Genomic DNA, 12,474 nt, shown 5'->3' with positions numbered 1-12,474 from the left:
CAGGTCACCTGGGAGGGGATGTATCGGTGGTGCCAGTTTCGAGTGTCTCACTTGCTTTCCTCATGGCAGCGACTAAGTGCCTGGAAAAGAAACTTAAGGAAGCGTCTTTGTTGTTTGCTGCTGTAATAAATACCATGGCCCAAAGCAGCCTGGGGAAGGAGAGGTTTATTTGGCTTACAGTTCCCGGGTTGCAGTCCATCAAGGGAAATCAGGGCAGGAACTCAGGACAGGAACAGAAGCAGAAGCCATGGAGGGGCGCCACTTACCGGCTTGCTCTCCAGGCTCCCAGTCAGGTACCTTTCTTGTATCATTAAGGAGCACTGTCCACAGTGAGCTAGGCCTGGCCACGTCAACTGTTCATCAAGAAAACGCCCCAATAGACTTGCCTACAGGCAATGTGACAGTTGAGTGTCCTCCTCTGAGGAAAGAGTACTTTATTCTAGCTGTTGGAAGAGAAGAGTCTTAGCATAGGAGCGTGAGTGGATGGTCACATGACACCTGCAGTCAGGAAGCAGGAAAAGGCGACTGCTGAGGTTCAGCTCACTTCCTCCTTTCTTTTCAGTCCCGGACCCCAGGCTAAGGGATGGTGTCACTCACATTCAGAGTGGATCTTCTTTCTAAATTAATTCAGTCTAGAAACTCTCTCACAGTTATACCCAGAACTATGTCTCCTGGGTGGTTCTACATCTTGTTAAGTATTTATTACTCTTCACACAGGGTATATGTGGAATGGCGGTGGTCTACATCACACAAGACTTACGGGCAGCTAGAGGTTGGTCCTTCTGGCAGCCATATGGACCAACTTGGCTGCTAACCAACCCACCTCTGCCCACAGACCCCGGCCACACCTTCTCTTCCCCAGTGATCCCAGAGGGCTTACAGCCTGGACCCGTAGTTGGTGAAGTTCAGCAGCTCTCTCATCTACTTCTCCGATAGATTTCTGGAAGTTAGGTCTGCACAAGTCCCCGACTCGCACACGGAGCCACATGAATCTGATGGGGACTCTTGGGCTGCACAGCAGTGGAGCACCGATGTCAGGCCGCAGGGAACACCATGGAGCCCACTTAGCAAAATAAACTGTGATGGAGTTCTCTTCCACATTTGTCTGATAGACCATTAGTGTACTAATTAAAATGGAGTCTTATCTGTTTGCTGAACGGGCCCGGCAGGACCTTCTGTTGGCAAGATTGCTCTGGCAACATTCTTATGGTTTTTGGTAATAGAATAAGAAGCCACTTTGGTTTTTGCCCACGTTTAATAATTCAGACGACTGCTACATTTGGAGGCCCCTTATCCCAAGAGCTCTTGGTAGCACAGTTGGGAAGCACACGCCAGCCAATACCCCCAGACCCAACTCCAACAAACAGGATTCTGTAATCCCCTTCTCAGCCTGTCTGCCTTCATTAAGAGTTTGTTACTCAAATTAATAGTACAAACAAGATTGCAGAAGGGACTGTTTAACCTACTTAAGACAGCACACTGTTTTTAAGCAATTAGGACCGTTTGCACACAGTGAATGAGCTCGCCAGATAAGCCCCATTTCTGCCGCTGGGACAGATCTGGCGAGCGGGGCTCTGCAACGCTGTGTGATGGTTCCAGGATGTGTAACATAGTCATTTACTGGAAGCGGTCCCCTACGGCTCAACTTCTTCTCCTTTCTCACTGGGCCTGAATTCAGCATCTATAAAATGGGGGTGATCCTGTCTCACAGAGCCATTGGGAAGAGGGGATGGGTAAGTTTATTTCTATAAACAGGAGTTGGATTGACCCAGGCCTTCCCTGAAATTGGGTCAAATGAGAGGACAGACTTCAAGCTCGGCTGCTGATGGGGACAGCCAGGCATGAAGCAGGCAGCCACTGTGTTCATGAAAGGAGACCAGCATCCGTCTTCGATCTGGGTTTTATTCACAACTAGCTAGACAATGTGCGGTCAAATCCTCTAGATTTTAAATGCTTCAAGAACCACATAGATAAGCTTTGTGGCTTTAAGCTTCTTAAAAAGTAGATGGATTGATTCTCTAGGACAGTCTAATGGTTAGGATTTGGCACTCTCAGTGCCATGGCCCAGGTTCCATTCTGCTATGGAAGCCTCTCTTCCTGGGGTTAAAGAGATGGCTCAACAATTAAGAGCACTTGCTGCTTGCTCCTGTAGAGAACCCTAGTTCTCAGTACCCATGATGGGTGGCTGCCAACTGCCTGCAGCTCCAGCTCCAGGTGTCCCAGCGCCCCCATCTGGCCCCTGAGGGCACTGCATTCACATACACCTAAAGATTCTTTAGAATTGTTTTTGTTAGATAGATTTATTTATATTCCACACGAGAAGCAATATTTTTTTCTTCTATTCCCTTAGACTAGTTCATGGAGGCTGCAAAATGAACTAATGAAAGTTAGATTGATGGCTAGGGATGTGTCTCTGTTGGTATAGTGCTTGCATGACCTGCTGCTTTAGGGCCTGGATTATAAACCAGGTGCAATGGCACAAGCCGCAATCCCAGCACTTGGGAGATGGAGACAGGAGGAACAGAAGTTCAAGGTCATCCTCCCATTACCTCGTAAGTTCAAGGACAGCTGGGGATGCGTGGACCTTGTCTCAATAAGCAAAGATATATCGTGTTTGCTGATATTTGCCTGCCCTGAAATTCCCCCAAAAAAGAGAAATTCAAAGAGGTTTTAGACTTGGGGCCTCAAATGCCCTTCTAAGGAAAGAAAGAGAGATGAGCCCCGGAGGGAAACACATCACTAGAGAAGCTAGAAGGGTGTCTAGAGCCAGTCCCCAGCTGACACCAAGCTGACATTCACATAGATAAAGATTAAATGATGGTCTGGATGGGGAGATGGTTGAGTGAGCAGAAGTACCTGCCAGGCAGGCCTGATGACCTAAGCTTTATCCCTAGAACCATATAAAAGACGGAAACACAGCTATATTCCCAGGGCTCACATGGTGGTATGGGAGGTAGAAGAGTGAGGTTGACCTGGAGATTCCCAGGCTGGCTAGTGGGGGAGCACAAGAGAGACCCTGCCTCAAAAAAAAAAAAGGTGGAAAAGTGAAGACCTAGGGAATAGAGGGGCACCAGCTGCATTTGTGTGTGTGTGTGTGTGTGTGTGTGTTTGTAAGAGTGCGTGAGCATGTATGTGTATGTGAGGTATGTTGGTATATGTGTGCTTGCGTGAATTTAAAGGGGTACTCACAGATCACAACAGGGAACAGGAACAGAATCCAGCATCCAGGTGTGAGAGCGGGGTTGGGGGGGGGGGTTGGAGAGTAGGCGGCCTGCGCCTTTTTAGTACCCAAGGCCATGCCCAACTTGGTCCAGCCTCTCAAAGGCCATTGGCTGAAGGAGGTTTCCCATTAGACCTGGGCTCAAATTCCCAGAATTCACATAAAGCCTGATATGGCAGTGTGCACCTGTAATCCAGGTAGTCCCGTGGAAAGATGGGAGGTAAGACAAGAGAATCCCTGGAAGCCCATGGACCAGCTAACCTGACGTACACAGTAGTGAACAGAAAGACCCTAGGATTGTTCTCTTTCCTCAACATGTGTCTTATGGCATGTGTACCTAAACGCACGCGCATACATACACACACACTATAACCCTCCAAAAGGAGAAATAAAAGTCTAGTACCCAAAACATATCAAGTTCCTTTATGACCCAACAGTACTATAGTATAATAGCAATCCAATTTATAATAGGCAAATAGTTTGAATAGGCAGGTACTCAAACAGCCAATAAGCTCATGAGAACACGCTTAGCATCACTAGTTACTAGGGAAATGCAGTTGTGACCAGGAACAACCATGCCCTACTCAGGAAGGATGGCTATCATCTGGAAATGGAAAACAGCAAGGCCTGGCAAGAATGTGGAAAAAATAAAAAATGCTATCGTGTAGGCAAAGGGACAGATGGAGAGATGGCTCGGTGGTCAAGAGCATTAGCTGCTCTTGCAGAAGGCCAGGGTTTGGTTTCCAGCACCCATGGGGTGACTCATAACCATGCAGCTTCAGTCCCAAGGCATCTGACACCTTCTGGCCTCTCCAGGTCCTGCACGTGGGCATGGTGCCCTTGCATACATGCAGGCAAAACACCCGCACACGTACAAAATAACTTAAGTGCTGGTAGGCATGCACGAGAGAGCCTCTGTAGAGGCGAGGTCACAAGCTGTTCCAGCAGTTAAACATGGCATTGTCACTGGACCTCTCAGTTTAGAGACAGAGGCACAGCTGAGGTGGATGCTCAGAAGAACCAAACTGCACTCATGCAAGAACAAATGCAAAATGTTCCTGGCAGCAGTGTTCCTAAGAGTCAAACAGGGAAGATAGCCCAGATGCCCATCCACTGATAAATGCATGAACAATGTGGTGGGGCCATCAAAAAGAGCGAAGGACCAATCTAAACCACATAATGTATAAGCTCTGAAAATATTACATTAAATGGAAGAAGCCACGCACGGAGGACGAGAGTGTGCGATTCCATCTATACAGCCTGTTTCGGAATCCATAGAAACAGAAAGCATATTAGTAGTTGCCAGGGGCTGGGACATTAAGGGGAATGAGGAGTGACTGCTCGTGTGTGCCGAGCTTCTTTGGGGACTGGGGAAAATGTGCTGGAATTAAATACTGACACTGGCTGCATGACCGTGAATACACGGGGACCAGTGAGTGAGGGCTGGGGGATGGCTCAGGGGGCAAAGCGCTTGTGTGAGGACCCGAGTTCAATGCCCAGGATCTGCCTAGAATCTGAGCGTTATGGTGCACATCTGTAACTCCAGCACTGGGGAAGTAGAGGCAGAAGGACCTCTGGAGCTTGCTGAGAAGCCAATCAAGCCCAGATGGCTTCAGGTTCAGCAAGAGATCTTGTCTCAAGCAATAGAGTGGAAAGCAAAGTGACTGAGGACACCCCACATTGACTTCTGTCCTCCACATGTGTCCACACAGGGAAGAAGACACACATACACACACACACACACACACACACACACACACACACACACACACATACAAGAATCATACACTTTCAGATTAAGAATTCCATGACTGGAGAGATGGCTCAGCAGTTAATCTGTGGCATAAATAATAAAAACCCAGAGACAGATATTGGGGTTCAACCTGAAGATCAGAAAACCTAAGCAGCCAACCACTAGAGAGATCTTTTACCTCTGCCAGATCTTCAAACTGAAGGGGTGAGATCCTGTCTCCACGATATCCTGAAGAGTCCACATTCCTCTGAGTTCCTATCTCTTCCCCCTTTATATTCCTCTCTCCACCCAGCCATATTGTTCCTGTCTGCACCTCCCTAGTGCTGGGACTAAAGGCATGGGATCCCAAGTGCTGGGATCACCTTGGTGTAAGCTCTCTTTTAGACAGATTCGATCTTGTGTAGCCCAGGGTGGCCTTGAACTAACAAAGATCCATCTGCCTCTGTCTCACAAGTCCTGGAATTAAAGATGTGTGCCACCAATCTCTGGCCTCTCGTGGCTTAGCTTTGCACTCTGATCTTCAGGCAAGAGGTCCTCCATGACCTCTGCATCAGCTCCTGCCTTCTGGTTCCTGCCCTGCTTGAGTTCCTGCCCTCACTTTTTGTTGATGAACAGTGATAGGGAACCGTGAAATAAACCCTTTCCTCCCCAAGTTACTTTTGGTCACAGTGTTTCATCACAGCAATAATAACCCTAACTAAGATAGTCACCATCATCCTGACCACCCCCATCATCACTACTATCACCGCCATCACCATGACCATCACCCCCGTCACCCCCACCACTGTCACCATCACCGTAGTGTACGTGTGTTATCTGACAGTGCTGTGTAGGTTGGAGCACTTGATGTGTAACCTAATCTGAGAATTTCCTCCTAGTCATGCCCTCAGCCTTGTCTCCATGGTGTTCTCAATACAGTCAAGTTGACAATCAAGACTGTTACTTCCTATACTGTCTTTTGTGGTTTAGGGTGTTGGGAGTAGGGGTTCCTGGTCTGTGGTGTCTGCCAGGGGCAGAACCTAGACCCACTATAAGCCAACATGGTACTACTTACAATGGCAAACAAGGATCAAACAGTGCAAATAGGGAGACAGCACACACTGAGCCGGCACACGCTGGGTCAGCACACACTGAGTCAGTCAGCACACACTGAGCCAGAACACACCGAGTCGGCACACACTGAGTCGGCACACACTGAGCCAGCACACACTGAACCAACACACACTAAGTCAGCATGCAGATTTGTAGCAGGTAAGTTCTGCTCACTGCAGGATTTGGGGTTTGCTAGAGAATATTTCTAAATTTGAGGTTGAACTCCACTGTGTATCCCAAGAATTTAGCTTTGCTTTGCATTTTTAAAGAGATTTGCGCAAATAAACAATTTCATTTTTAAGGGGAGCCTTTCCAAGACACGCCATGTCTGTATTTGCTTGCTCTCCGAGGCATGAGGCTTTGCACTGAGTACACATTGCCCCTGTCTGCCCATCTGGGTCCACCACTGAGATCCAGCCTGTTTTTCCTCCACCTCTGAGAGCAGCCCAGGCCCCTGTGTGACCTGAAGGAATGTCCCTGAAACTAGATACACCTGTGGCTCTAGCCACGCCAGCCATCCTGAATGCCACCTGTCCTGTTTGAGCAGCTTTTCTCTGTGTGCCCACCTCTTCCCTTGTGTACACATGTGGCTTTGGACAGCTGCCCTACATGAAAATAGCATGGGCTTCCTGGTCACTAAACAGAAGGCAGCAAGAGGGTGGAAGAGGTAATGGGTACTGATGAGAACTCAGCCCACCTGGTCCTGTGGGCTCACTCCCTGTGGGCGTGTCTCCTTTAAGCTTACAAGACCCAGAAGCTCCTCCTCAGAGGTTACGGAAACAGCAGAGACTCCAACTCTTGCAAGCCAGACAGGGAGCACCAGGGCTGCACCTCGGCCCACTCAGCACCTAGGGCAGGGTGATGAGGCTGTCCTCCCTGCTGGGTCCTCCCAGCTCCTGCCAGGAACCCCAATAACTCATTGGTGACCAAGTTGACCCCGAGAATACAACACACAGTAGCTGCTCGAACAGGCAGGAATGGCTGGGCCCACCAGCCACACGGTCACAAATGCTTCTACGCGTGTGCAGGACTGAGCCAGCATCTGCCCTCAGCAGCCGTCACGTGGTTTATCCAGACCAGCAAGTTCTTGTTGTCCTTGGCACCCAGCACGGGATTCACTTCACAGGGACCCTGACAAAGAACACATCGCTGGTCCAATCAAGGGAGACGCTCGGATCTGGGCCAGCACAGTGTTGACTGTTCCCTTCTTTTATAAGTGACTCTCACAAACAAAGAGAGGGAGCCATATTCAGAGTGACTTCTCCACAGCAGAGGCAACTGGGATGCTGGCCAAATACTCTGGGCAGGAGAAGAAACGAAAATCTTCCCCTCTTGTCTGTCAGAGCCAGCCTGCCCTCTGGAGTGAAGGTTACCATAGTTTCCACATCTTGTCAGTTTCCCTGAGTCTCACTCATAATCCCAACCCCCTTTCTCAATGGCGTCGGCATTATTAGTCATGCAAATGAAGCCTTATGTCCTGTTTCCGATGAGCTGAGTGATGGATGGGTGGGCAGCCTGGGGAACGCTCCCATGCGCTCCTCCGATAGGCTGACGAGCCTCAGGAAGGTACAGGCTGGCAGGGTCTGAGTTACCAAAACTCTTGTCAAGAAAAGGATGAGCAGCTGGTCCCTCCATGTGGCCTTGGTGATGCTAAGAGAAACCACTTTGAAAGCTGAAGACGGGAAGTGGTAAGTGGCCTCTCTTCACCTCCCTCTTAGTGGCCTCCCACCATCCCTGTGCCCCGTAGGGATGATGCCCTATCAGGGATGAGCACCTGCCTAGCATCTACAAGTGAGAGGTTGGGGGATGTGGCTCCATGATAAGAGTACTGCTTCAAATCCTATAGTGGGGGGTTGGGGTGTGGCTCAGAGGAGGAGCACCTGCCTAGAATTCACCAGTGAGGAGTAAGGACATAGTTTAGCTTTGGAGCGCCTGCTTAGAATCTACTCGTGAGGGGTTTGGGGTTTGACTCAGTGGTAGAGTACTGACCTAGAATCAACCGGTGAGAAACTGGGGACCTGATTCGGGGTTGAGACACCTACCTAGAATCAACCAGGGAAGGGACGGAAGTATGATGTCTGGCCTCAAGATGCAGAGAGAACACATGTGCCTGTGAGCCAATATACATGTGCCTACACAAAATTCACTCCAGAGACCATGTGAAGGTACCTTGAGGGACTATTTGTCTATGCCCTCGGAGACATGATGTCATCCTCACTACGCGGTTTACTGCCATCTTGTGGGGGGGGGGGTACAGGAAGAAGGAGGACACTCAGCCTAGGGCGAGTTAGAGATGTCACCAATGCCCTCCACCTCCTTCTTCATTGCTTTGCCGTGCCACAGGGGTAGCCAATACTCCTCCTCCCCCAGCTCCCACAGGTCCAGGCAGCCGGAAGGTCAGTGCTAATGAAAGATGCTATCCAGAACACCAGCACCAGGACGCACTGACATAATTAGCTGTATTTGTGGTCCTTGAGGTTTGGCATGTGAGGATGGGCTGGGGAGGAGAGCTGGGGAGGGGGACATCTTCCAAAGGCTTGGAACAAAGAGAGCAATTTGGATGGCTTCCAGTTAGCGATAGCATCTTCGAGAGTGGCTATCTAATTAGCGCCTGCCTGGTTTTGGAAAGACAGGCTGCACACAGCAAACAAAATGGGACGCTTGGCTTCCCCTCAGCCCCAGCCCGTGACTGAAGAGGTGGAGACGGCTTCAGATGCAGCCGTCATTGCCACCTTCTGGTGCCAGGGGGTGGCTTTTTCCCCCTCATCCCCCAAAAAGAATGCCACTCTCATCGCTGGAGTTTGGAGTGTGCTCACTAACACTGTTGACATCCCAAACACCCCAGAGCCCTCAGCAGTCATTAGTTCTTGGAGGTTGATGGGAAGAGAGGAGACGTGTGTGTAGCAGCAAACACCCTTTTTATCTGGGCTTTAATTTTCCAACAAGCCAAGTTTACTTCTCTTTAATTTCTTCGTGTTTTTAATCAGCACATACTGCTTGTTCATAGGCACTGCCACTTCTCCCGTTGCTGAGGGAAATAACAACTTCCCAAGTATTTGTTCTGGATCACCGTTTGAGGGCGAAGTCCATCATGGTGGGGAAGGCATGGCGGCAGGTGCGTGAGGTGGCTGGTCGGGTCACGCCCGCAGTCAGGAAGCAGAGAGAGGTGAATGCTGGGACTCCACCTAGCTTTCTCCTTTCTGTTCAGTCAGGGACCCCAGTCCATGAACTCGTGTCCCCCACATCCAGGGTGGGTCTTCCAACCTTAATGAACCTATCTGGAAAGTTCCTCACTGATCGGACCTCTTCGTGCTCTCTGAGGTGACCCTAAATTTCTAAATGCTTTCAAGCTGACAGTGACATTTACTCCTCACAGATACGGTGGGATCAGTTGACATGCGGCAGGGTAAAAATGACCAGAGGAATTCGAGTCTCCTAGCCTGGGCTGTTTACCATCATTTCTAAAGTGTAGTCGTTGTAAAATCTGCTGTCCCTACACCCTGGACCCCTAGAGAAATTTCCTACAATCAAGTCATTGTCTCCTCCCCACTCTTCCTTTTATCCTGTCCAGATTCTTGTGAGCACATTCTATCCTCCTCCTTTTCTGTTTTCAGGACAGGGTCTCACGTACCCCAGGCTGGCTCAAGCTCACTGTGGAGTCAAAGATAACCTTAAACTGATCCTTTTGACTCCACCTTCTGAGGACTGGGATTTTAGGTGTGCAACAACCACACCCAGTTTATTACATCCTGGGGGTTGAATCAGGGTCTCATGCATGCCTGGCAAGCACACTATTAACTGAGCCACATCCCCAGCCCTCCTCTATGAGGTTGGAATGGATGGGATGCTATATGGATTCAAACATGATGCTTCCACAAGGGCCGACGCTTACCTCCCCTGTCTCGTTCTGGTTTTAGGATACAAAGGGAGTGCCCAAGTTCACTTGCAAACAGTCTCCAGCAAACAGGTTGTCTTAACTAGGACTTGCCTTGACTTCTTAATCTGTGAAAGAGGGTTAACAAGTACCCCAAAGATCATTGTGAGAGTGGATGCCAAAGGGTAGCTGCTTGAGAGATGAGACACAATAATGATGGTGATTTTTCATGATGATGAGGGTGACATTGGAGAAGCCGGTGTCACCTGCAACCTGGAGGTGGCACTGGTGCTGGCGAGGGTGATAGGGGTGTTTATTGCTCCCTGGGTATCCTTAAAGAGCAGGGTGCATCCAAGGGAGAGGCTCACAGGAGGAGGAGAGACTGTTGATGGCTGCATTTGAACCTCTCCATCCCCACAGGGCTTCTGCATACTCTAGTGTTGACTCCATGCTGTTGATCTGGAAGGGAGTTGCTGGAACCTGGGGAAACATGCAAGCTCAGACCTGGAAAAGCCTAAGGTGCCACCAACCATGAGTAGTATGGGCAGGTCTCCAAGATGGTTCCCTCTTGGTTGGTGATGGACTGACGTCTCAGTTGCCCCTCCCAGGACTCCCTCTGCTAGACTCTCCACCTGCTTGGGTCTCTTGTGGCTGGAGAACCAGACCCCAAAAGACAGTCTCAAAAGTGAAGGTTACAAAATGGAGGAAAGAGAAGTGGCCAACTCACTCCAGACCTGGCCTTGGAGGCCCCGGAACACAGTGACGGCCACATTCGGTTGACTGAAGAAATCACAACCCAAGACAGATACACACTCAGAAAGGCAGGAAGAAGATGCTCTGCCTCCCTTTGAGGAAAGGGGTCAAGACAAGGGTCATGCAATATAGCCCAGGCTAACTCCTAACTCAGAGACATCTTTTCATCTCAGCCTTCTGAGGGCCAGGATTACCACACCTGTTTCATGTTTAACCTCTTGGCAGGAGAAGAGGTGCTAGGTGTGGAGCCAGTAAGAACTGACAACGGTCATCTTTGGTGATGTGATAGCTCAGTCTTAGAAACCACTCTGATTACTGTAATTAAATACCCGACAGAAAAAAACTTAAGGAGAGATTCAGTCTACAGTGGCTTGGGGATGGAGAGGCACAAACACTTACCAGCACCCAGCTCACTGCCTCCTTCTCCTTATTCATTCTGCCTGAGTCCACTGTATTTAAGGCAGTTCTCTCTCTCTCCTCTCTCTCTCTCTTCTCTCTCTCTCTCTCTCTCTCTCTCTCTCTCTCTCTCCCCCCTCTCTCTCTTCTCTCTCTCTCTTCTCTCTCTCCTCTTCTCTCTCTCTCTCTCTCTCTCTCTCTCTCTCTCTCTCTCTCTCTCTCTCTCTCTCTCACACACACACACACACACACCATTTATCTTCCCTGGAAGTACCCTCACAGATGCACCTGGAGGTGTACCTCACCAATCTCCTAGTTGAATGGAAATCCAGTCAGGATGGTGAAGATTAGCATCATGAGGAAAGCTGTCTGTCATCTGTGTTTTGTGAGGCATGACCTTGCTGGAGTCACACGCTTGATGATAATTGTAACCTGCTGACAGAATGCTATGCACCACATGGTCACATGTCATCTCTATTCTTAGCAGGCCCTCGGTCTTAGGTCTTGAGGAAGTCTTTCACTGTATCTGGAGCTCACTGATTTGGCTAGACTGCCTGGCCAGGGAGGCCCAGGGATCCATGCCCCGGAGCTTGGAATTGCCGGTATCTCCATGCCCAGATTTCCATTTGGGTGCTGCCAAACCAAATACATGCCCCATGCTTGTGCGGCAGGCATTTTGCATGCTGGGCATCTTCCCGGAGAATCCCATCTCTTGAGGTTTCCATTAATTCTTGGTCACACCACTGTCTGGAGACTAAGCCTTGAACATGTGTGTTGTGAGATAATGCTTTCATACACTGTAAAGATTTGTCACTCGTAATAGTTTAATAAAACGCTGATTGGCCAGTAGCCAGGCAAAAAGTATAGATGAGGTGACCAGACTAGGAGAATTCTGGGAAGAGAAAAGGCAGAGAGTCAGTTACCAGCCAGACACAGAGGAAGCAAGGCGAGAATGCCTTCCTGAGAAAAGGTACCAAGCCAAGTAACTAAACATAGGTGAGAATTATGGGTTAATTTAATAAGCCTGAGCTAATAGACCAAACAGTTTATAATTAATATAAACCTCTCTCTGTTTCTTTGGGCCTGAACGGCTGCAGGACCAGGTGGGACAGAAACCTTCATCTACAGGATGTGGCCAGGAACCATTTGTCTCTGCATCTCCTATCATTCAGAGCTCCGGCCCAGGTGACTCTCGACACCTCTCCTTAGGTCATTATGGTGAGAAGAAGTGGCCCTGTGTGCCCCTGCAGACCTCTGTGTCATCAGCAAGCACGTGGAGGTCAGAGGACAACCTTTGGGTGTCAACCCTCACCTTTCTACATCGTTTGATACGGGGTCTCTTTGCCAGTGCGTGTGCCAGACTACCTGACCTGCAGCTTCTGGGGA

General features: G+C 49.4%; 1 long non-coding RNA gene across 1 annotated transcript; it reads left to right on the top strand.

Moving 5' to 3' along the window:
* Positions 1-7,449: 7,449 nt before the first annotated feature.
* LOC142833994 (uncharacterized) lies at positions 7,450-10,470 on the top strand. Its single transcript, XR_012907481.1, has 3 exons — positions 7,450-7,753; positions 9,073-9,180; positions 10,360-10,470. It is a non-coding gene; the product is annotated as an uncharacterized LOC142833994 (long non-coding RNA).
* Positions 10,471-12,474: the final 2,004 nt, after the last annotated feature.

Source organism: Microtus pennsylvanicus, chromosome 13 (genome assembly GCF_037038515.1).
Source record: "Microtus pennsylvanicus isolate mMicPen1 chromosome 13, mMicPen1.hap1, whole genome shotgun sequence".
NCBI lineage: Eukaryota > Metazoa > Chordata > Mammalia > Rodentia > Cricetidae > Microtus > Microtus pennsylvanicus.
Note: the sequence above shows the minus strand (reverse complement) of the source record. Positions and strands in the feature narration are given on the sequence as shown.